Below are 27,421 nucleotides of genomic sequence, written 5' to 3'. Positions count from 1 at the left end.
TTCGAGCGGGATTTTTGCTTGGAGCCGGACTTTTTCTTGGAGCCGGACTTTTTCCGGGAAACAAGGTCGTGCATGTGCAGCAGCGTGTGATGGTTCCGGTTGCACGTTCTGCACCGGTCACCGCTCGACAGCTCCCAGTGGAGTGCTCGTATGCGAGACAGTTCGCTCAGTACTTGTTAATGAGAACTGCCCGCAGCCGCTTCTCTGCGCTCAACTTTAGGAACCTCTGACACTTCCGAAGAGGATGGTCTGCTATCCAGAGCCTGAGCGCTACGTGGACGGGGAGCCATTTTCCTGTTTAGAATGTGGATAAGGAAAAAACAAACAGGGCTGATTAACATTGACGTGGATAATGGCTACGGACTAAGGTGTGTAAGAAACGCGGCTCTTTACGAGGTAGTTTTGGGAGGCTCTCTCGGAAGAAGAACCACCTTGGTCACTGGACGTTTGACAATGCCGCGTGTCGTACGAATGTCGACTACGCGGACATTGCCATCGGCTCCCGGAAAAACGGAGTCTGTTCTTCCGAGTCGCCACTCATTTGAGGGCAAATTGTCATCCTTAATGACGACCAGATCGCCAACACGCAGATTTTCTGTGGGGACTTGCCACTTGTTGCGCTTGTGGAGCTCCTTAAGGTACTCATCCTTCCATCGAGTGCGGAATTGTTGATGGAGAGAATGGACTTGGTTCGCCCTTTACTTCAGGTTTCACTATGGATAGAAAAGGTCCGCCAACAAGAAAGTGCCATGGTGTCAACGCTAAGAGATCAGTTGGATCCTCGGACATGGGAGATAGCGGTCTGGAATTCAGACAAGCTTCGATTCTCGCTAGGAGGGTGGACAGCTCTTCAAAGGTGTACTTCCGTGTAGCGGTGGACTTGTAAAACAAGGTCTTGAAGCTCTTGACACCAGCTTCCCATAGGCCTCTCATATGGGGTGCCCCAGGAGGAATGAATTGCCAGGTGAGCTGCTGATGACTATACGCATCGGTCACAGACTCGTTAACGGCTTGCAGGAAGTCTCGGGAAAGCACGGTGGAGGCGCCGACGAAGGTCTTTCCATTGTCGGACTGGACTTGGCGAGGACACCCTCTTCTAGAGACGAAACGAGCGAAAGCGGCAAGAAACTTTTCAGTCGTTAAGTCGGATGTAGGCTCTAAATGGATGGCCTTTGTAGAAAAACAAACGAAAACCAACACATACCCTTTCGTAATGAGACAAGCTCTTCCGGTATAATTATACCCGTTACTCGTAGAGTAAAAGGGTATACTAGATTCGTCGGAAAGTATGTAACAGGCAGAAGGAAGCGTTTCCGACCCCATAAAGTATATATATTCTTGATCAGGATCACTAGCCGAGTCGATCTAGCCATGTCCGTCTGTCCGTCTGTCCTTCTGTCCGTCTGTCTGTCCGGATGAACGCTGATATCTCGGAAACTATGGGAGCTAGGCTATTGAGATTTGTTTCAGTAGAGTGCCACGCCCACTCTAACGCCCACAAACCGCCCAAAACTGTGGCTCCTACAGTTTTGATGCTAGAATAAAAATTTTAACTGAAATGTAATGTTCTCATCAATACCTATCGATTGAAAAAAAGTTTGCCACGCCCACCCTAACGCCCATAAACCGCCCACAAACTTCAAAAAATCGTACATATGAACGTGGATATCTCGGAAACCATCAAAGATAGAGAATTGGGATTTCAGATTTAGATTCCGTAGCCTTATACGCAGCGCATGTTTGTTACGCGAATATGCCACGCCCACTCTAACGCCCACAAGCCGCGAAAACCTGTGACGCCCACAATTTTTATGCTAGATAAAAATTTAACTGAAATGTATTGGTCTCTACAATACCTATCGATTGGTTTAAAAAAAAATTTGCCACGCCCACTCTAACGCCCAAAACGCATAAATCTTTATATCGCCGGTAGGTGGCGCATTTTAATCTCGCTTTGCTACTTGCATATCTCTACTTAGCTGAGTAACGGGTATCTGATAGTCGAGGTACTCGACTATAGCGTTCTTCCTTGTTTTTTATATCAAACGGGCCGGCGTAGTCCATCCCTGTGTACGTGAACGGACGGGAAAAAGACACTCGCTCTTTCGGAAAACTTCCCATCATCTGGACTTGCAATCTCTTTTTGTGGATAACGCAGACCTTGCAGGAGTTAACCACTGCCTTCACCAAGTTCTTTATTCTTGGAACCCAGTATCTGGACCGTGTAAGACGCACCACTAACTGGTTGCCACCATGTAACGTAATGAGATGCGTGAAATTGACCAGAAGCCGCGAGAGTGCACATTCGTACGGCAGGATTATCGGATGTCGTTCATCATACCGTAAACTGTCGGAGGCCGTTACGCGGCCGCATGCCCTAATTACCCCTTTCTTATCTAGAAAGGGGTTTAGGGAGAGAATCGAACTCGACGCGGGCACAGGACGCTTCTGACTCAAGCAGCGGTATTCTTCAGAAAAATACCTGCGCTGAGTGCAAATCGTCATGAGTTCTTCCGCGGCGGCAACGTCCTGGGCCTCTAGACGGACCCCGGAAGGCGGTGATTGTCTTCGACATCGTTGGACATACGCGAGGACCCTCAAAGCTCTATCTAAATTGGAAAAGCGATCTAGGAAATCTTCTGACGGCATAGACGCCACATGGACTTTAACGGCACGCTTTTCGATCTCAGTCACCGGCAGGTCGGTTCCCTGGCTGGGCCAATGATCGCGTGGACGTTGTAGCCAAGTGGGTCCATGCCACCAAAGCGGGTTATCCACCAGCTCTTGAAGGGGAACTCCTCGACTAGCCAAATCAGCTGGATTATGTTCGGATTAAACGTGCGACCAATTGGCCGCCTCAGTGGACTCGGTGATCTTCGTCACCTTGTTGGTAACGAACGTAGTCCAATGGCACGCTGGTTTGGCTAACCATGCTAGCACAATCGTGGAATCGGACGAACAATGGAATTTTGAGGTCAGCCTCGGCATATTAGGAAGAATGGCTTCGGCCATCTCGGACAAAAGAAGAGCCCCACATAACTACAGCCTGGGAAGGGACACCGTTTTGACTGGCGCCACACGCGTCTTGGCCGTGAGCAAGTGCACCATCGTCTTATGGCCCACTTCTACGCGCACATAGATCGCAGCACCGTATGCCTTTTGCGAGGCGTCACAGAATCCGTGATGCTCTACGCGGAACTCTGGACGGAAGGAAACCCATTTGGGTATTCTGACCTGGTCTAGGACCGAATAGCTCTGGAGAATGCTGTTCCGCCTTTGGCACAGCTCAATTGGAAGTTTATCGTCCCAGCCTAGATCCTGAAGCCAAATCTCTTGCATAAAGAATTTGGCACACACAACAAATGGAGCGAGCCAGCCTGCTGGATCAAACAGCTTGGCAATTTGGGAAAGGATTTGACGTTTCGTGTGGGAGATTTCCGTTGCTAAATCTGGTGGGACGAAAAGGAACTCATCGGACGTCGCCTTCCATCGTACGCCGAGAGTATTGGCTGTGCTCTCAGTGTCGATTTTGAGGAAGTCGGTTGTCAGAAGATGATCGCTTTGGATATGAGCGAACAATGGACTTAGCGTCCTCGGCGGAGTCAGCTCCCGAAAGGACATCGTCTACATACATATGATTTCGAATGACGTTGCTCGCACGTTGCACGTCAGTTGCCAACTGTTGCAGGACTCGAATGGCCAGGAATGGCGCGCAATTGACTCCAAAAGTTACCGTCTGTAATTCGAAATCTCGAATGTGCCCCTCGCTGTTGCGGAATAAGATGCGCTGGAACGGGGAATGCTTCGGATCTACCCATATCTGCCGATACATTTTCTCGATATCGGCACTGTAGACGTATTGGAAATATCGCCACTTCAGGATCTGGATAGTTAGATCGGGCTGTAAGACTGGGCCAGCATGAAGGATATCATTTAAACTGACCCCATTCTCTGAAGGGCTGGAGGCATTGAAAACCACACGTAACTTAGTGGCTTGAGCACGGCATGATGCGGAAGGTAATAGCTGGCAGAATTATGGGTAGGACGGACTTCTTTCATGTGATTGAGGTCGAGATATTCTTGAATCACGGAGTCGTATTTGGCTTTCAGCTGACAGTCCCTCTTTAGGCGTTGCTCGGTTCTTAGGAACTGCGACAACGCGGAGGATCAGGAGTGAGGATCACGAAACGGAAGACTTACGACATACCTGCCGTTATCGTCTCTCGTAGTCGTTCGGAGAACATTTTCCTCACATGCCAAATCGGAAGATTTTGTCACTTTTACTGGCAGATCCTCCACCTCCCAAAATTTGGTGAGAAGCCTATCCAGGGACGTGTCAACTGTGTGGGAGATTCGTGTGGAAAAAACGGAAATCTGATTTTCCCTTGGAGCAGGAACGGGTCCTGTTAGGATCCACCCGAAAATGGTTTCTTGCCCGAGGAGAGAGCCACAAATATTCGGCCGGGTGCCGCTTAGGAGAATGGATGGCAGTATGTCGGCCCCGACCAGAATATCTATTTGGATCCGGTAGTGACAGTTCGGGAAGATCCCGTAGAAACTGTTGCGGAATCGGATAAGATGGAAGGTTTCCAGCTAATTGAGGAAGAACATAGGCCGTCGTGTTCATATGCAAGCATTTGCATGGTAAACTGACAGAGCTTTTTGGATTCAGCGGATATTGTCTGGTTTAAGCCTGATACTTGGGCTCGGATTACCTGGTGAGGCAACTTAATTAGTTTGAACAGCCGCTCAGAAATAAAGGTTGCCTCTGATCCTGAATCTATCAAGGCACGAGCTTTAAAATTCGACCCCAGGTGACATATGTCAATTATGGCGGTGCCCAGCAAGACGGATCTATACCCCGTCGCGAAGTAATTTTGGACTGTAGAGTCCGTGGACCGGGAAGCGGTGGCAACTGGTGTACTTGGTCTTGATCTGGGTCTTGGGGCGGGATTCCAAGGCGATTGGGAGGAGTTGCCTCTGTGTAGTGAGGTGTGATGGCGGCCGCGGAACGTAAAGCAACTATTAGTGCTTTCACAATCACGCAGCTGATTCCTCTTTATGTATGCCGAACGCTCGTCGACCGTCATCTGGAGGAACCGTGCACATGTGCGGACAGGATGGTTTTCCTTCATACAAAGGTCACATCCTTTTGGCTGGGTGCTACCCTTGTCTCGTAAGAATTTATTCTTCGAGGCGCTGCAGTGGGGGCGGATGTTTTTGGCAGAGATTGACTCGAGCCCGACGGCCGTACGTCGTCTATGGCTTCTAAGGTCCGGTGACGCTCCGCAAGGAAGGCGTTCAGTTCCTGCCACGTCGGAATCTCTGCCTTATTGTGCAGGGACTGCTCCCACAAGGATAGCGTGAGCTTAGGAAGTTTGGAGGAGCACATGTACACTAGAAGACAATCTCAATTTTCGGTTTCAATTCCGGACATTTCTAAAGCCGTAAGGCAACCCTGGATGGTACGTTGAAGCTCACGGATAGCTGACCCAGATTCCTGATTAACGGACTGCACATTGAAAAGTATTTTTAATTGGCTATTTACTAACAACCGCTTGCTTTCGAAACGCTCAGTTAGGTTAGCCCAAGCTGAGCGAAAGCCGTCGTTAGTAAGGGGGGAGTTCGACACTATCGTGTGTGCATCGCCGCTTGTTTTAGCATTTAGGTGAAACATTTTTTCGACTGTTAATATAAATGGCCGTAAACAAATCCCTAAAGGTCGGCCACCGCAGATAATCTCCGGTGAAAACCTCGGTATCGCACGGAGGCAGCCGACATCCAGAGGAAATGTAAGTCTGGGTAGGAACAGCTTGAACTTGGGGAGCCTGGGCTATCATATCCGCGATCTGAGCCCCACATCTCTCGTAAACGGAATAGCAGTAGCCGTATTTAGCCTTGAGAACTGGCAAACTATCAGCTGCACTGTCTCCGGCTTCTGCTATGCACCCGGTGCATTCATCGTATTCTGCCTTGATGCGGTCCCATAACGCGCGTATTTCTTCACGGCGGATGTTCAGCATGGACAGAGTAGGAGGGATCGGCGAAGGAGTGTTTGCTCTGGATTCAAACTCACTCAGCCGATCTGAGACCTCAGTAAATTTGCTTAAAGCGATCTGGGAAGGTGTTAGTGCCATTTTGACGTTTGCACGGGTCACCCTTTTTCGGGGCGAAGAGGTCTTGGCAGTTAGTTCGGGTGTGGGCGGATCTACGGATAGGCCTGGGACTACGGCAGGTGGAATAGACAACTTGTTGTTATCACTTCCAGCGGACATTTAAAGAGAAATGACCTTTTTTTGGGTCAGAATCTGCTCGCCTTTGTTTATGTCGGATAAATAGGAAACCTGGCCCACTTGTTGAACAGTGGAACGAGGTGTCGACAAGAAAAAGTAGTGGATCGGAGAAATAGAAATTGGAAGCAAGTACCGACCTGGTTACTTTCCGGAATTAAACCCAATGATACGGATTAGGAACGGTGAGTAAGGAGTTCGAATATCACCCGTTGAGAAGTAATACTATAATATTTAACCCTTTTGGTATATGTATTATGGTTGGGATCAAGTTTGGTATATTTTTGCTGGTAGTTTTTGCGTTTGGATAACTTGAGGGGGAAAAATACCAACTTTGTGTGTATATATAGTCCCCGGTGGAGTAATTGTAATATTTTCGCCTTTATTTAAACTTCTGAATGAAGAAAAAATACCAAAATTTGTTGACCGGAGGATGCGATCGGTTGATTATTTGATATTGGAGTATTGCTTTCATTAGATTTAATATTCCGAGGGAAAAATACTAAAAATATACCAAACAAGTTGGTGGACGGAGAATGCTATGCGTGCAGTGGAGTGCTGGTATTTTTCTCGTTTAAATAAAATAAATTTTACGGAGTAAATACCAAAAAAATACTAAAAAGTTTGATGGTAAATAAAACACAATGATAAAAAAATTTTCACGTCATAAAAAATATAAGCAAAATGATTTTTGAAAAATTCTTTTTGCAGTTACTATTATTTTTGTTTGAAGAAACTTTTTGCATCAAAAAATTTAAGTTTTCAAGTCGAGGAAAAAAGTTCGAAAAGGACATTTTCACACAAATTCGTCCTTTTCAATAAGTACTGAATGTGTTAAGAAATGTATTGTATCATTCAAACGGCATTTAAATTACCTTTCCATTGATGCCAAAGTTAACAAGATGTAAGTTCAAATTAAGAATATATTTAACTTTTTTTTTGTGAAAATACTTTTGACCACCCTTGTAGGTAGATATTTGTATGTATGTAGATATTTGTATGGATGTAGATATTTGTATGTATGTTGATATTTGTATATATGTAGATATTCGTATGGATGTAGATATTTGTATATATGTAGATATTTGTATGGATGTAGATATTTATATGTATGTAGGTATTTGTACGTATGTAGATATTTGCATGTATGTAGATATTTGCATGTATGTAATTTTCGCCGGTTTTAAATTTATTAAATAATTATTGCCGGCGGGGTATGTGTTGTTGTGGAAGTTTTCGATTTATTGTGTGTGGACTGTATTTGGAAAAACGAAAAAATATGTGCAAGTATTTTAGCGGCTGCGGATATACAGTGAGAAAAATCTTGAAAAGTTTTGGGGTCCTGAACTGGCAGAACACTAAAAATTTAATAATTCTCACTGTATGCTTGGCTTATATTTGCACAATATTTTTTCTAAGCTTGAAATTTTTTCTCGATTTTGTATATGTGTATGTAAGTATGGATGAGCGGCCAAATGCAATTAAAAAAGGAGTCGGAAAAAATTGGCAATATGGCCTCACGTAGCAAAAGGAAAATCGAAGAAAAAAATGGCGAAGTAATTATACCCGTTACTCGTAGAGTAAAAGGGTATACTAGATTCGTCGGAAAGTATGTAACAGGCAGAAGGAAGCGTTTCCGACCCCATAAAGTATATATATTCTTGATCAGGATCACTAGCCGAGTCGATCTAGCCATGTCCGTCTGTCCGTCTGTCTGTCCGTCCGGATGAACGCTGAGATCTCGGAAACTATGGGAGCTAGGCTGTTCAGATTTGGCGTGCAGATTCCTGAGCTTCTTACGCAGCGCAAGTTTGTTTCAGCAATGTGCCACGCCCACTCTTTCGCCCACAAACCGCCCAAAACTGTGGCTCCTACAGTTTTGATGCTAGAATAAAAATTTTAACATAAGTGTATTCTTCTGATCAATACCTATCGAGTGACCCGAAAAAAAATTGCCACGCCCACTCTAACGCCCACAAACCGCCCAAACCTGTGACGGCCACAGTTTTCATGCTAGATACAAAATTTTAACTGAAATGTATTGGTCTCGTCAATACCTATCGATTAATCCAAAAAAAAATTTGCCACGCCCACTCTAACGCCCATAACGCTTAAATCTGTCTACCGCCGGTAGGTGGCGTATTTAAATCTCGATTTGCTGCTTGCATATCTTCATTTCCCTTTGGTCCCTTTAGCTGAGTAACGGGTATCTGATAGTCGAGGTACTCGACTATAGCGTTCTTCCTTGTTATACCCGTTACTCGTAGAGTAAAAGGGTATACTAGATTCGTCGGAAAGTATGTAACAGGCCGAAGGAAGCGTTTCCGACCCCATAAAGTATATATATTCTTGATCAGGATCACTAGCCGAGTCGATCTAGCCATGTCCGTCTGTCCGTCTGTCCGTCTGTCCGTCTGTCCGTCTGTCTGTCCGGATGAACGCTGAGATCTCGGAAACTATGAGGGCTAGGCTATTGAGATTTGGCGTAAAGATTCCTGAGCTTCCTACGCAGCGCAAGTTTGTTTCAGTAGACTGCCACGCCCACTCTAACGCCCACAAACCGCCCGAAACTGTAACTTCTACAGTTTTGATGCTAGATAGAAAATTTTAACTGAAATGTATTGTTCTCATCAATACCTATCGATTGACCTAAAAAAAAATTTGCCACGCCCACTTTAACGCCCACAAACCGCGAAAGCCTGTGACGCCCACAATTTGCATGCTAGATAAAAAATTTTAACTGAAATGTATTGGTGTCGTCAATACCTATCGATTGATCCAAAAATAAATTTGCCACGCCCACTCTAACGCCCATAACGCTTAAATCTGTCTACCGCCGGTAGGTGGCGCATTTTAATCTCGCTTTGCTGCTTGCATATCTCCATTTCCCTTTGAGTAACGGGTATCTGCTAGTCGAGGTACTCGACTATAGCGTTCTTCCTTGTTATACCCGTTACTCGTAGAGTAGGCAGAAGGAAGCGTTTCCGACCCCATAAAGTATATATATTCTTGATCAGGATCACTAGCCGAGTCGATCTAGCCATGTCCGTCTGTCCGTCTGTCCGTCTGTCCGTCTGTCCGTCTGACCGTCTGCCCGTCTGTCCGTCTGTCTGTCCGGATGAACGCTGAGATCTCGGAAACTATGAGAGCTAGGCTATTGAGATTTGGCGTACAGATTCCTGAGCTTCTTACGCAGCGCAAGTTTGTTTCAGTAGACTGCCACGCCCACTCTAACGCCCACAAACCGCCCAAAACTGTAACTCCTACAGTTTTGATGCTAGATAGAAAATTTTAACTGAAATGTATTGCTCTCATCAATACCTATCGATTGACCTAAAAAAAAGTTTGCCACGCCCACTTAAACGCCCACAAACCGCGAAAACCTGTGACGCCCACAATTTGCATGCTAGATAAAAAATTTTAACTGAAATGTATTGGTGTCGTCAATACCTATCGATTGATCCAAAAATAATTTTGCCACGCCCACTCTAACGCCCATAACGCTTAAATCTGTCTACCTGCCGGTAGGCATATCTCCATATCCCTTTGAGTAACGGGTATCTGATAGTCGAGGTACTCGACTATAGCGTTCTTCCTTGTTTTTAATTGCCGTTGTCGGATTTAATCGGACTAGGATTTTGGACAAATCGTACAGAAAGTCAAACGAATTATATTTTCGAGTGGCTGACTGCAGACCGGCAATTAATAAGACGAAAAGCTTTACTTTTCTTATCGGCTCGAATGGATCAAAATGTTCGCCGGGGGGTAGCGGCTACCGTGGTGGCGCTGAGTAGTATGGAAACGCGGGTTCTGGGACAATTAGCATATTAATGGCCCCCGCCCCCTTACTAATTAGCATATTAATGACCCCCGCCTCTCACTAATTAACATATTAATGACCCCCGCCTCTTCATTAATGTATGCGGGTTCTGGGACAATTAACATAATCCATAAATTATCTGATTTTAAGGGGTTTAGATGTCATAAAAATGTCACGATCATATCCATAAAGAGTATACTAAATTGCCCCCCCAACCCCACACCACCATGTGACAATACTGATCACGTGACCTTTTTGCCTCATTATCAGCAATTAATATTCAGCAGGTGTTGCTGTACACGGGAGAAAGGTCGCACACTTTCCCCACATCTCCATGTGACAATATTGATCACGTATCCTTTTCCTCATTATCAGCAATTAATATTCAGCAGGTGTTGCTGTGCACGTGAGAAAGGTCGCAAACCCAAAACATCTAAAGCTGGTTGCCTTAGAGGGACATGTCCGATCATGTTGGGGAATAACGTTTCCTATGATTGTAAAACTAATTTAGAAATCAAAAGAACCCCAAATAAAATAAATCCCACAAGTTAATGATTCTCAGATGTCGAATATTTTCAAACAGACTTTTTTTTTCGCCCCAGAATGTTTAACTGGTAAATTTTTTCAAGATCTCTCCTTTCTACAAACGGGTCATAAACATATCATAAAAGGGATTCAAGCAAGAGCTACCCAAACATGCGCACCTGTCTATTACCTGACCGGAATAAAAGGGACACATGCACAAGTCTGAAGGCGCACGCCCATTGACAAAATCTTGAGCCTCACGCCAACGACCTCACGGCTAAGTGCGAGCTCTAATACGTTCCCATAATAGGGGTTGAAGTCACGACCGCGCAACAACTCGCAAGTAGCCGACATATCTCAGTCAAGGAAATATTATCCATTCTCCGTACCTGTAATTTTAACTCGAAATAAAATGTCAGAAGTTTAATTTGTATCATAAAAATACATTTATTCATTTACATTTATTTATTTTGGTATTGCGAACATTTTTTTTTTTTATATATAGAAATTTATTTTCTGCTATGATTCCGGCGATTTGCATAGAAGAAGCAGGCGCACGTTTCCGACGTCATTTCTGGATTACAAAATGTAAAGTGTTCACCATAATTCGTAGTTTTGAGGTCATGTCCACCTCGATTCATGAACATAGTTTTTGTGTTTAGAAGGTATTGAAAATGCTGACCAATTATCTCTCCTTTAAATTGTTCAATAAATTGGTCAATTTCCTCATGAAACTTAATTTGGTTAATTTTGTTTTCTTGCACATCCTTACACATCTAGTCTCAACTTTAAAATAATGTATAAAAATTATTTTATTGTTTTGAAGCTACTTTTAAAAAATGTCAAAATAATGTATGCATTGTTTAGAGCACAAATAGGGAAACCGGTTTCCTTTAAACCTGTTTAATGACGGACAGCCCATTTCCTCGACATTAATGAGCTGACGACTCCCAAAAAACGTATGAGAAATCGTTTCTTTTCCACACCTTTACAAATAATTTGTTTTCCGCTTGTAATTGTCCTTAGATACTTTCGAGTTTGTGGAAAACTATTTTCTCCATCGTTCCAAAAAATTTTGTGATGTGTATTGGTTAACCAAATTGCAGTCTTTCGAGATTTTGTATTTAGCAAAGTAAAATCATATGGTGGTTCTATTAAAAAACTATTATTCAAGTTTGGATCTTTTTCGAATACAATTCCAATTTCCTTTAGAATAAAATTATTATTATTATCAAAGAAACCTTGAACATCAATCGAAACAGTATCTTTCAACATTTCTCTAATGTTAAACAACTCGTTGTACTAGTCCGTTTAGTGGGTTATATTCAACTAAACGGTCTTGTATGAGGAGACAATAATCTTGGGTATTTTCATGACTTGGTGTCTTTAGTTCTATTGAAATTCTCACATCAATAGGACCAATTTTACTGATTCATTTTGATATGAAAGATCAACCACAATAATAGGGGTCTTCAATTTAAATTCATTTGGGGCCAAAAATGGTTGTGATTCACGATTAACTAGATTGAAATCTTGTATACATTTCATATAGGTGAGCATACTAATTCTTACTAAAATCAACATTCAGATTATCACATGGATATGACTCAGAATTCAAGTGAACTTTCAAGTTTGATAAGTTATTTGTGATAAGTTCTCCATTTAGTGTAAATCCAATTATGGCAAATCTTGGTTTTTTGCGGTTAGCCGACAATTTCACATTCCAGCTGTGTTGACTTCCATACCCCAATTTGGCGTTAACATATGAATTCCCAACTCCGGAATGCGATTGGTAGGTTTACACCACTTTTAATAATATCGTACATCTTAATTTTTTGCAAAATCGCTCAGAGTTACATGGGGAATTTTCCAGATTTTATTCGTAATTTCCAACTTAAAAGTTTGTTCATTTCTGGTTTGCTCAAACACATCACCAAGATTCTTAGTTAGCATCAACACTAGTTCATGCTTACAATTTAACAAAACTTTTTTATAATCCTCAGTCAATCCCAACAAATTTTTTAATGGTACAGAAAAATTTTAATTGGGGATCCCGTAGAAATTTCGTCTCCACTGCTCCATCCAGAGATATACAATTTTTAGGGTAGTAGCCATACCGACATAGACTTGACACGTTGGACTCGTTGTATTTAGTTGTTACCTAGCAGTATTTTGATGGTTACTTTCTTTTTAGTCTTGCTTTTGGATGGTTACTTTTTGTATAGTACCTGTACAGTACTTGATTTTGGATGGTTACTATCTGTATAGTATCTGTATAGTACTTGGTTTTAGATGATAACTAAATGTTAACAAGTATTATGAGTCGCTATAGTCTCTTATTAAGAACTATCAAAGTACACAAGTTAAAGTTTCTAAGATGTGTTAGCCAAACACACTTGCAGTGAACTATCATTACCTGACCGTCATTAAAGTCACATGCCCAAGACCCAAGGACACTGAATAAAATACTTCCCCATCATTTGTACCTGGAGTTTTAATTACAGTCAGATACAAAATTTGTAGGATTATTCAATATTTCTTTATATATTTTATTATTGTAAACATATTTCATTAAATTCATAATTAATTATATTTTATGTATATTTGTATATAATTAATTTTCTTACTTCAGCCCTCTGTAAGAAACATGTCGCTTATTAATCTTCGTTCCAAGCGTAGATTTTCGCTTGGTTCCCATAGATAGATGTAAAATAGTTCTCACAATGTAATCTTTCTCAGATGCTGAATTATTTTTAAAGCATTCATTTGTTCCATCCCATAATAATATTGTTACATATTTCGAAGGCATCATTAGCTAGCATAGGAGCGCCTATCAATTTAATTTTTGATTGAAGTTTATGATAGAGGTGTTGGGACCTGGTAATATCGGTTTTTGTTGTCAACTATTTTTCTAGTTCTAGTTTTCTAATTCTATTCTATTTGTATACTATTTGTATGAGTAAGGCATCATTGTCTAAGATTCTGAATAAGTTTAATAAACTCTTTAATTACAATACTGATTAGCTGATTCCTATATATTTAGTAGATGTATACAAGTTGTTTAGTATCTGGTTTGATATGTTTAATAGATGTATACAAGTTGTTTACTAGATGTATACAAGTTGTTTACTAGCTGTTTAGTATCTGGCTACTATATATTTAGTAGATGTATACAAGTTGTTTAGTATCTGGTTACTATATATTTAGTAGATGTATACAAGTTGTTTAGTATCTGGTTTCTATATGTTTAATAGATGTATACAAGTTGTTTACTAGATGTATACAAGTTGTTTACTAGCTATTTAGTATCTGGTTACTATATATTTAGTAGATGTATACAAGTTGTTTAGTTCTGGTTACAATATATTTAGTAGATGTATGCAAGTTGTTTAGTATCTATGTTTAGTAGATGTATATAAGTTGTTTACTAGATGTATACAAGTTGTTTACTAGCTGTTTAGTATCTGGTTTCTATATGATTAGTATATGTATACAAGGTGTTTAATAGATGTATACAAGTTGCTTACTAGCTGTTTAGTAACTGGTTTATATATCTTTAATATCTGTTTACTTGATGTTTACTATTTATTAGCTGGTTACTAGTTGTTATTAACGTCTACGAGCTTTTATAGTCTTTTGTTAGGAATGATCAAAAATTCTTGATCACTAGACGACTTTCGATGTGAAGTAAAAACTTACAATCTGATTTTCAGTGTGTTTGCTATGTACGTAAGAAAGAATGCAAAGCCAAAATAGCTCAAGATTGATATATAAATCTTAGAGGAACATGTCCGATTATGTTGGGGGAAGATGTATCCTGTGATTGTAAAACTAATTAAGATATAAATTGTTCACAAGTTGTCTAAAAGCTGTGTAGAAGCTGCTTTGATAAACAATTTTGATTCATAATTTCAGATATTAAGAATATATAATAATATCATCCACTTTAACTAGTATATTGTTAAAATAAAACATTTCCATTTTTCATATTCTTTCATCTTATGTAGGTATAATAAATGTAATCTTAACTACGATAGCTAGCCTTACATCCCATAACTATAGTTATTAGCTACAATAAAATGTCTAGAAAGAACAAAATATATGAATGTCCAAAAACCATTTAAAACTAACTATAATTGGGAAAGTAATTGAAATCGCTCCGGCGTAATACAGTAAAAAACAAAAAACACTGTGATTATCCCATTTTCTATCACCATAACAAATATGTATACCCACACCTAAATGACCAATTATATCCTTTGTCCAAAAATGTCTGTGACTTTCACTTATAAATTTGTCACCGATAATTCAAATCCCATTAAGCAAACCACCCATTGCTAACCGTACCATAACCCCAGAGTCAAGTTGGTTACCTACAATAAACATAGGTGGTGGTGTAAAGGATTGCTAAAATGCCTCGACGCAGGCGCAAATGTCATAAAAAATGATCATAAAAATATAATTAGGAAAGTATTTTTTATTTGCGAACCATTTATAACTGTTACCAACAACACAAATAGTTATGTTACAAAGGATTTGCTTCAATGCCTCGACGCAGGCGCAAAGGTCAAGGTATTGGAAAAAAATTCATGGAATATTATCCCTTCATAAAAGAGGTCATATAATATATAATTAGGAAAGTATTTTTTATTTGCGAACAATTTATAAATGTTACCAACAACACAAATAGTTGTTACAAAGTATTGCTAAAATACCTTGATGCAGGCGCAAAGGTCAAGGTATTGGAAAAAAATTCATGGAATATTATCCCTTCATAAAAGAGGTCTTAAAATATATAATTAGGAAAGTATTTTTTATTTGCGAACAATTTATAAATGTTACCAACAACACAAATAGTTGTTACAAAGGATTGCTAAAATATCTTGATGCAGGCGCAAAGGTCAAGGTAATGGAAAAATTCATGGAATATTATCCCTTGACCAAAAACGAAAGTTTCTTCTATTTGGATAATAAAAAAATATATATTAATTCAATACTTTGATTTTTCCATCAAAATGCTTGATAAATCTAGTTGTTTGATATTCTCTAACTAATTGAGTAATATGTTTTCATGTGCCTATTTAATTTACCAAAAACAGTATTAGTCTTCTCTCATAAAATCCCTCTAATTCCCCACCGGTGAAATATATGTTCCTCATACTTAATAATGATGGTTTGTCATAGATGGGTACTTGTAATTCATATTTAAGATACTTACATCCTTCTCTAACTAATATCTTTTTATCCATCATGTAAACAGGTTTAGAATTGTATTGCGTGCTTCAACCCCTAGCCACACCCACCACTGTAACAGATTTCACTTTTCCAATGGCTGCCCCAGCTACCTAAACTGTACATTTCTTTTGATTTTCTCTTTTCCTTTCTAAGCAATGTACACAATTTTTAAACTGGTTCTGACCTCCCTCTTTAATGGCATCCTCTACTTTATTTTCGTTATATTTCTGATCTTTTCCTAACAGTAGGTTGTTAAACTTTTATTAGTTTATGGGATTATTGAGCACCCGAAATCCCTGATATTAAGTCATAACATGTAACTAGCAGAATATAGTAAAAGACATCAGACTCTAAAAAGACTAGATTTACCTACAATTCAATTTACCATCTACAATCCCTGGAGAAGAGCTTAGTATTTGCAGTTTAATTTTCAAATTTATTGATTTCACAGATTCCCGCTGGTAAATACCAATTTTTAACAAATGGCTGCCAACTCCATACCATTCAGACACTGGTTTACAACCTCATAGAACTGACTCTCAAGGTATCTGTAATGCACAATATATTTCTGTCTCTTTTCTTCTAATCAATATTAAAAAATTTTATAAACTGGTTTTGGAGTTCATTTTGTTCTTAGAATTATATTATTAAAAATTATTAGGCCAACAGAGATAATAATGATTTTGTGATAGTATCCCGTTAATAATACATACATAATTCTTATTTGTATATTTTCAAATTTTTTTATTTTAGAAAATTATTCATTAATCACATTCAAATAATATTCATAATATATCTTACAATTTTTTAAATTTATCAATAATGTTTCCCAATTATTAATATTAAATGCAATTGCATCATATCTATTTTTAAGATTAAATATTAAGATGGGGTCGTCCTCGCGAGACATAGCGCTGACCAACTCACATTGCTCTGCCTCACCATTAAATTTAAGATACTCTAAGTCTGATATTGAATCCCTTATACGAAAAATCATCTCCTTAACTTCCAGGAGCAGTCGTGACAGCGGATTATTTTCGATTTCCGCATCGTGAAGATCAATTTGCTGTTGAAACTTGGTTGTCTCCATCATCAGCTCGGTGATTCGATTTTCCACGTTCTCAATATCAAAGAGATGGGAATCGTTATTGTTTTCGCTCTGCAAATCCACCAAGCGCCATTTCAGGATGTCCAACTCTTCTATAGTATCATAATAGATACTACCGAATTCTCGCCGCGACTCTTTGGAAACCTTTAAAATAAATGAAGATTTGTTGGTTGAGATAGGAATCTTCAAGGAAATTTTAAAGGTTTCCAAAGAGTCGCGGCGAGAATTCGGTAGTATCTATTATGATACTATAGAAGAGTTGGACATCCTGAAATGGCGCTTGGTGGATTTGCAGAGCGAAAACAATAACGATTCCCATCTCTTTGATATTGAGAACGTGGAAAATCGAATCACCGAGCTGATGATGGAGACAACCAAGTTTCAACAGCAAATTGATCTTCACGATGCGGAAATCGAAAATAATCCGCTGTCACGACTGCTCCTGGAAGTTAAGGAGATGATTTTTCGTATAAGGGATTCAATATCAGACTTAGAGTATCTTAAATTTAATGGTGAGGCAGAGCAATGTGAGTTGGTCAGCGCTATGTCTCGCGAGGACGACCCCATCTTAATATTTAATCTTAAAAATAGATATGATGCAATTGCATTTAATATTAATAATTGGGAAACATTATTGATAAATTTAAAAAATTGTAAGATATATTATGAATATTATTTGAATGTGATTAATGAATAATTTTCTAAAATAAAAAAATTTGAAAATATACAAATAAGAATTATGTATGTATTATTAACGGGATACTATCACAAAATCATTATTATCTCTGTTGGCCTAATAATTTTTAATAATATAATTCTAAGAACAAAATGAACTCCAAAACCAGTTTATAAAATTTTTTAATATTGATTAGAAGAAAAGAGACAGAAATATATTGTGCATTACAGATACCTTGAGAGTCAGTTCTATGAGGTTGTAAACCAGTGTCTGAATGGTATGGAGTTGGCAGCCATTTGTTAAAAATTGGTATTTACCAGCGGGAATCTGTGAAATCAATAAATTTGAAAATTAAACTGCAAATACTAAGCTCTTCTCCAGGGATTGTAGATGGTAAATTGAATTGTAGGTAAATGTAGTCTTTTTAGAGTCTGATGTCTTTTACTATATTCTGCTAGTTACATGTTATGACTTAATATCAGGGATTTCGGGTGCTCAATAATCCCATAAACTAATAAAAGTTTAACAACCTACTGTTAGGAAAAGATCAGAAATAAACCGAAAATAAAGTAGAGGATGCCATTAAAGAGGGAGGTCAGAACCAGTTTAAAAATTGTGTACATTGCTTAGAAAGGAAAAGAGAAAATCAAAAGAAATGTACAGTTTAGGTAGCTGGGGCAGCCATTGGAAAAGTGAAATCTGTTACAGTGGTGGGTGTGGCTAGGGGTTGAAGCACGCAATACAATTCTAAACCTGTTTACATGATGGATAAAAAGATATTAGTTAGAGAAGGATGTAAGTATCTTAAATATGAATTACAAGTACCCATCTATGACAAACCATCATTATTAAATATGAGGAACATATATTTCACCGGTGGGGAATTAGAGGGATTTTATGAGAGAAGACTAATACTGTTTTTGGTAAATTAAATAGGCACATGAAAACATATTACTCAATTAGTTAGAGAATATCAAACAACTAGATTTATCAAGCATTTTGATGGAAAAATCAAAGTATTGAATTAATATATATTTTTTTATTATCCAAATAGAAGAAACTTTCGTTTTTGGTCAAGGGATAATATTCCATGAATTTTTCCATTACCTTGACCTTTGCGCCTGCATCAAGATATTTTAGCAATCCTTTGTAACAGAAATGGTCTTGAGAACTTTCAGTGAACGGTCGTGTTTTTGTCTTGCGCTCCGAATTTTTGTTCTTTTTGTCCATAAACCATCGGGGTTTAATTCATATTTTCATACGTCTATATAACTTTTTATGTCCCTAACAACATCCGTTCGCTTCGCGAGTGCATAGTGATTGTTTTGTGTTTAAATTAACAAAATTAGTTTGCACGTCTAATCTCTGTGCAGTGTTTGTTGTTATAGTTTTTTTCTAATTGCCTTCTTCTTTTCTTCCAAACGCTGTTTGGAGCGGTAAGTGTCTAAACGGTAGTTACCCGCTCTCCCGCACTCCCGCTTATAACTTTGTTTTTGGAACATCTAAAACTTACGCTCCCCCAGCTTACTTACTCCCGCTCATTCTCTCCCGCTCTCTAACTCTCTCTTTTACTTGCGTAGCTTTATTCTCTTGGCACTGTGGTTCGGAATATCGCGATAATGGCTGTCTGCAATTTAAAGAAATGCAAGTCGTTAATTTCAGCTGGACAACAGAGCATTCCGTGCCATTCGTGTGAGAATATTTTTCATGCAAAATGCCTTGGCTATTCGGGCCTGGTACGCGATGCAATCGACATGAGAAGTGGCTTGCGCTACTATTGTGATGAATGCATTGCTTATGAAACCCAGGCACTCTCTATAAGGCGGCTTACAAAAAGCACTGTTACGGAATTAATCCGGAACAGCCGTAAAAATACGGATCTGCTTGTGGCGCAGCTCACTAGCCGTATGCTATCTGAGCCCGATTCTCCTAAGCGTAAAAAGATCGCGGTCGATAGACAACCCACGGTAGCCGCTAGTGTAACTCTCTCTGGCGATCCGGGGTCTGCAGCACAGCAGTCGATCTCAGCCGCCGCACAAATGGTACTGAGATCGAAAGCTAAAAAAGATTCGGTTTCCGAATGCAAAGGACGCGTGATTTTGCCGCATGAGACGCCCGAAAAATATTTTGTAAATAATACAACAATGATTCCAACGCCGCATGTTGACTAAACGTCCGGAGTCCTGAGTGAAACTGGTAGTGCAGCCATAAATGCTGTAGTACCAAAACCTGTCACATGCGAGGTACCTAAAACAGTCACCTGTGTACCGCAGCGGAAACAAATTTTTGTTTCTCGGCTAAATCCTGACCTTTCATCGCTGGACATTACGGCCTATATCCGTAACAAAGTTCAGATTGATGATCTAAAGGTTGAACGATTTAATTTTCCATATGCTAGGGAAGTATCATCTTTTAAGATCGGTGTTCCCTGTGCTCATTTTGCAACTATGTGCTCAGCCAATTTTTGGCCTGTTGGCATTTTTGTTAAAGAGTACGAAGCTAAAAAAAAGAAAATTCGTTCAAAGGAAGTTGGAAATCCCTTTAAAGAGCCACCAACATCTACATCCTCATCTATCTCAAAAAACTAGATTCTTTTCTTCAGCTTTATTATCAGAATACAAGAGGTTTACAAAGTAAGTTGACCAAATTGTATACTGATAGTTTTTCCTTGTCTTCCCATGTTATTGTTTTTACTGAAACCTGGTTAAAACCGGAAGTTCTAAGTTCCGAAGTTTTTCCAAGTAAGTACACAACTTACAGGCTTGATCGTCCGTCCCGACGTTGAGGTGGAGTTTTAATTGCAGTTGACTCAGAATTAACGTCTGAAGTAATAACGTCCGACGAAATAAATGACATTGAATTTCTGTGTATAAAACTATCCCTTCCGTGTATTTCTATATACATAACATGTTCATATATTCCGCCATCATCGGAATTCCCGACATATGCGAATCATCTGTCCGCTATCCGGTTTATTTCAAGTAAACTATCAGATAGGGATCAGTTAATAGTTTTAGGTGACTTTAATATACCTAGGGCGACATGGTCCACCGTCGAAACCTCAAATATATTGTTACCTTCAACGCAGCATGATTTTCTTGACGGTTTGCTTGATATTTCATTGTCTCAAGTAAATCATGTATTAAATTTCTTAGGACGATTACTGGATCTATGCTTTGTTTCCAGTCCAGATTGTGTCTGCATAGCTAGAACCTCTGCAATTACTTTACCAGAAGACCCTTATCACCCAACGCTAGAGCTGACTATTGACACGGGTACAAAAGTGTATGAAGTATCTGAAAAAATAGCTAAACGCATTCCCTGCTTTCGTAAAGCGAACTTTGCACTCATTAATAGCCTTATAGCTTGCTCGGATTGGTCCAATCTGTACTTAAGTACTAATATAATTGAAGCGGTTAATATATTTTATAACATATTAAATGAAGTTTTTGATACATGCGTTCCTACGTATTATCCTAAAATTTCAAACCAACCTCCGTGGTTTAACAAAGAGCTGGCACGACTTAAAAATGTAAAGTCTAGACTCTACAAAAAGTTTAGAGCTGCAGGTTCACAAGCTGCCTTTTCCCGATACTTAAGTGCTCGGTCCGATTTCACCGTGCTTAACGCTCAGTGTTATAAAAACTATTTAGCTCGTTGCAAGACCCAGTTTACACTGGATCCAAAACAGTTTTATAATTTTGTTAATACAAAGCGTAAATCTTCTAGTTACCCATCATCACTTAAATTTGAAAATTCGGCTGCTAGCACTGATCAAGCCATAGCCGATCTTTTTGCACAGTTTTTTCAAACCACCTATTCAACATCAAGTCCTCCAGATCAGTCTTACCCATATGTCATTCCTAAATCAAACTTTATTTGTTGTCCTGTTATAAGTAAAAGCTCACTTCTTTTAGAATTGCAAAGGGTCAAACCAGTCTACTCTCCGGGTCCTGACGGAGTCCCTGGATGTGTGCTTAGGTATTGCGCTGAGACTTTGTGTAGACCATTGCACAAACTGTTTACTTTGTCTTTAGAAACATCCGATTTCCCACACAGATGGAAGGAATCGTTTGTTATCCCGCTTCATAAAAAAGGGAGTAAATTGAACGCATGTAATTACAGAGGTATTTCAAAGCTATCAGCTATACCGAAGCTCTTTGAGAACATTATTACGCCTCATTTACAACACAGTTGTAGGTCCCTTATTTCCTCTTGTCAACACGGATTTATAAAACGTAGGTCAACGACAACCAACCTTTTGGAGTTTACTTCATTTGTTATAGGAGGTTTTAGAAAGAATCGTCAGACTGATGTGGTCTACACTGATTTTAGTAAGGCGTTTGATTCTGTAAGTCACCCGATTTTAGTCCGGAAATTGGACCTTTTAGGGTTTTCAGGTGATCTTCTTAGGTGGATTTTAAGTTATTTGAATGATAGGACTCAAAGGGTCATTTTTAAAAACTCTTTGTCATCCCTAATCCGAGTTACTTCCGGTGTACCACAAGGAAGTCATCTTGGTCCGCTCCTGTTTACATTATTTATAAATGACCTTCCATTAGTCTTAACGAAGTCACGGGTTCTTATGTACGCAGATGACGTTAAGTTGTGCCTGCAATATAATGACCCCGCACAAAGTTTAGCTTTACAATCGGATCTAAATGCATTTCAAACATGGTGCATGGATAATGAATTGAATTTAAATGGTTCTAAGTGTAAACTAATGACCTTTTTTCGTGTCAGCCCCCACTACTCAACGTATACTTTGAGTGGTTGTGCGTTAGATAGGATAACGCATGCTGACGACCTTGGAGTCTACATGGATCCTAGACTTAAATTTTCCGATCACATTACTACTATGGTAAATAAAGCCAGGGGCGTGCTTGCATTTATCAAAAGGTGGTCGAAGGAATTCGATGATCCCTATGTCACAAAGACCTTGTTCATTTCATTAGTCCGACCAATTCTTGAGTACTGCGCTCCTGTTTGGAGTCCCCAATATGGGGTGCATATAGACCGGATTGAGTCTGTGCAAAAAAACTTCTTAATATTTGCCTTACGGAGACTTAACTGGGATACAAGCCTAATACTACCATCCTACTCTAGTAGACTGCTTCTAATTAACTTACCATCGTTAGCTAACCGTAGAACTATGCTTGGTATTACGTTTATTAGAAATCTTATTCATGGTGATGTAGAGAGTCCCGAGTTACTGGGTCGCCTGCATTTTAATGTGCCAAATAGATTCACTAGAAACTATATTCCTTTAGTATTAAATCACTGTATCTCTAATTACGCAATGCATGAACCTTTTAGAGTACTTTGCAATGATTATAATAGACTATATCATCTAATATCTACTACTGACTCACTTCCTATCTTTAAATCAATAATACTATCCTCCCTAGTAACTAATTAGTTTTACTTGATGTATTTTGTCTATTCGTATTGACCTGTATTTTTAATTGTCTATTGTTACATTGTCTTTTTCTTTGTCCGCGATTATGTTTACTCGCCCAAAACGGTGATGGGCTCCGCGCGTAACAAGCTTTGCTTGGTGTCGTAGGGCCACTTGTTTGTACTGACCATAGTGCATCAACGTCCAAGAAATAAAAAAAAAAAAAAAAAAACAACTATTTGTGTTGTTGGTAACATTTATAAATTGTTCGCAAATAAAAAATACTTTCCTAATTATATATTTTAAGACCTCTTTTATGAAGGGATAATATTCCATGAATTTTTTTCCAATACCTTGACCTTTGCGCCTGCATCAAGGTATTTTAGCAATACTTTGTAACAACTATTTGTGTTGTTGGTAACATTTATAAATTGTTCGCAAATAAAAAATACTTTCCTAATTATATATTATATGACCTCTTTTATGAAGGGATAATATTCCATGAATTTTTTTCCAATACCTTGACCTTTGCGCCTGCGTCGAGGCATTGAAGCAAAACCTTTGTAACATAACTGTTTGTGTTGTTGGTAACAGTTATAAATGGTTCGCAAATAAAAAATACTTTCCTAATTATATTTTTATGATCATTTTTTATGACATTTGCGCCTGCGTCGAGGCATTTTAGCAATCCTTTACACCACCACCTATGTTTATTGTAGGTAACCAACTTGACTCTGGGGTTATGGTACGGTTAGCAGTGGGTGGTTTGCTTAATGGGATTTGAATTATCGGTGACAAATTTATAAGTGAAAGTCACAGACATTTTTGGACAAAGGATATAATTGGTCATTTAGGTGTGGGTATACATATTTGTTATGGTGATAGAAAATGGGATAATCACAGTGTTTTTTGTTTTTTACTGTATTACGCCGGAGCGATTTCAATTACTTTCCCAATTATAGTTAGTTTTAAATGGTTTTTGGACATTCATATATTTTGTTCTTTCTAGACATTTTATTGTAGCTAATAACTATAGTTATGGGATGTAAGGCTAGCTATCGTAGTTAAGATTACATTTATTATACCTACATAAGATGAAAGAATATGAAAAATGGAAATGTTTTATTTTAACAATATACTAGTTAAAGTGGATGATATTATTATATATTCTTAATATCTGTAATTATGAATCAAAATTGTTTATCAAAGCAGCTTCTACACAGCTTTTAGACAACTTGTGAACAATTTATATCTTAATTAGTTTTACAATCACAGGATACATCTTCCCCCAACATAATCGGACATGTTCCTCTAAGATTTATATATCAATCTTGAGCTATTTTGGCTTTGCATTCTTTCTTACGTACATAGCAAACACACTGAAAATCAGATTGTAAGTTTTTACTTCACATCGAAAGTCGTCTAGTGATCAAGAATTTTTGATCATTCCTAACAAAAGACTATAAAAGCTCGTAGACGTTAATAACAACTAGTAACCAGCTAATAAATAGTAAACATCAAGTAAACAGATATTAAAGATATATAAACCAGTTACTAAACAGCTAGTAAGCAACTTGTATACATCTATTAAACACCTTGTATACATATACTAATCATATAGAAACCAGATACTAAACAGCTAGTAAACAACTTGTATACATCTAGTAAACAACTTATATACATCTACTAAACATAGATACTAAACAACTTGCATACATCTACTAAATATATTGTAACCAGAACTAAACAACTTGTATACATCTACTAAATATATAGTAACCAGATACTAAATAGCTAGTAAACAACTTGTATACATCTAGTAAACAACTTGTATACATCTATTAAACATATAGAAACCAGATACTAAACAACTTGTATACATCTACTAAATATATAGTAACCAGATACTAAACAACTTGTATACATCTACTAAATATATAGTAGCCAGATACTAAACAGCTAGTAAACAACTTGTATACATCTAGTAAACAACTTGTATACATCTATTAAACATATCAAACCAGATACTAAACAACTTGTATACATCTACTAAATATATAGGAATCAGCTAATCAGTATTGTAATTAAAGAGTTTATTAAACTTATTCAGAATCTTAGACAATGATGCCTTACTCATACAAATAGTATACAAATAGAATAGAATTAGAAAACTAGAACTAGAAAAATAGTTGACAACAAAAACCGATATTACCAGGTCCCAACACCTCTATCATAAACTTCAATCAAAAATTAAATTGATAGGCGCTCCTATGCTAGCTAATGATGCCTTCGAAATATGTAACAATATTATTATGGGATGGAACAAATGAATGCTTTAAAAATAATTCAGCATCTGAGAAAGATTACATTGTGAGAACTATTTTACATCTATCTATGGGAACCAAGCGAAAATCTACGCTTGGAACGAAGATTAATAAGCGACATGTTTCTTACAGAGGGCTGAAGTAAGAAAATTAATTATATACAAATATACATAAAATATAATTAATTATGAATTTAATGAAATATGTTTACAATAATAAAATATATAAAGAAATATTGAATAATCCTACAAATTTTGTATCTGACTGTAATTAAAACTCCAGGTACAAATGATGGGGAAGTATTTTATTCAGTGTCCTTGGGTCTTGGGCATGTGACTTTAATGACGGTCAGGTAATGATAGTTCACTGCAAGTGTGTTTGGCTAACACATCTTAGAAACTTTAACTTGTGTACTTTGATAGTTCTTAATAAGAGACTATAGCGACTCATAATACTTGTTAACATTTAGTTATCATCTAAAACCAAGTACTATACAGATACTATACAGATAGTAACCATCCAAAATCAAGTACTGTACAGGTACTATACAAAAAGTAACCATCCAAAAGCAAGACTAAAAAGAAAGTAACCATCAAAATACTGCTAGGTAACAACTAAATACAACGAGTCCAACGTGTCAAGTCTATGTCGGTATGGCTACTACCCTAAAAATTGTATATCTCTGGATAATCTTCAAAGTCAATACCTATTAAATTCTGGATGGAGCAGTGGAGACGAAATTTCTACGGGATCCCCAATTAAAATTTTTCTGTACCATTAAAAAATTTGTTGGGATTGACTGAGGATTATAAAAAAGTTTTGTTAAATTGTAAGCATGAACTAGTGTTGATGCTAACTAAGAATCTTGGTGATGTGTTTGAGCAAACCAGAAATGAACAAACTTTTAAGTTGGAAATTACGAATAAAATCTGGAAAATTCCCCATGTAACTCTGAGCGATTTTGCAAAAAATTAAGATGTACGATATTATTAAAAGTGGTGTAAACCTACCAATCGCATTCCGGAGTTGGGAATTCATATGTTAACGCCAAATTGGGGTATGGAAGTCAACACAGCTGGAATGTGAAATTGTCGGCTAACCGCAAAAAACCAAGATTTGCCATAATTGGATTTACACTAAATGGAGAACTTATCACAAATAACTTATCAAACTTGAAATTTCACTTGAATTCTGAGTCATATCCATGTGATAATCTGAATGTTGATTTTAGTAAGAATTAGTATGCTCACCTATATGAAATGTATACAAGATTTCAATCTAGTTAATCGTGAATCACAACCATTTTTGACCCCAAATGAATTTAAATTGAAGACCCCTATTATTGTGGTTGATCTTTCATATCAAAATGAATCAGTAAAATTGGTCCTATTGATGTGAGAATTTCAATAGAACTAAAGACACCAAGTCATGAAAATACCCAAGATTATTGTCTCCTCATACAAGACCGTTTAGTTGAATATAACCCACTAAACGGACTAGTACAACGAGTTGTTTAACATTAGAGAAATGTTGAAAGATACTGTTTCGATTGATGTTCAAGGTTTCTTTGATAATAATAATAATTTTATTCTAAAGGAAATTGGAATTGTATTCGAAAAAGATCCAAACTTGAATAATAGTTTTTTAATAGAACCACCATATGATTTTACTTTGCTAAATACAAAATCTCGAAAGACTGCAATTTGGTTAACCAATACACATCACAAAATTTTTTGGAACGATGGAGAAAATAGTTTTCCACAAACTCGAAAGTATCTAAGGACAATTACAAGCGGAAAACAAATTATTTGTAAAGGTGTGGAAAAGAAACGATTTCTACATACGTTTTTTGGGAGTCGTCAGCTCATTAATGTCGAGGAAATGGGCTGTCCGTCATTAAACAGGTTTAAAGGAAACCGGTTTCCCTATTTGTGCTCTAAACAATGCATACATTATTTTGACATTTTTTAAAAGTAGCTTCAAAACAATAAAATAATTTTTATACATTATTTTAAAGTTGAGACTAGATGTGTTAGGATGTGCAA

The 27,421-nt window shown here is 38.0% G+C and overlaps 1 pseudogene; it reads right to left on the bottom strand.

Annotated features, from left to right (window-relative positions):
* Positions 1-769: 769 nt before the first annotated feature.
* LOC139353953 (uncharacterized) lies at positions 770-5,987 on the bottom strand (annotated as a pseudogene).
* Between the last annotated feature and the right edge of the window lie 21,434 nt (positions 5,988-27,421).

Source organism: Drosophila suzukii (genome assembly GCF_043229965.1).
Source record: "Drosophila suzukii chromosome Y unlocalized genomic scaffold, CBGP_Dsuzu_IsoJpt1.0 scf_Y1, whole genome shotgun sequence".
In the NCBI taxonomy this organism is placed as follows: domain Eukaryota; kingdom Metazoa; phylum Arthropoda; class Insecta; order Diptera; family Drosophilidae; genus Drosophila; species Drosophila suzukii.
Note: the sequence above shows the minus strand (reverse complement) of the source record. Positions and strands in the feature narration are given on the sequence as shown.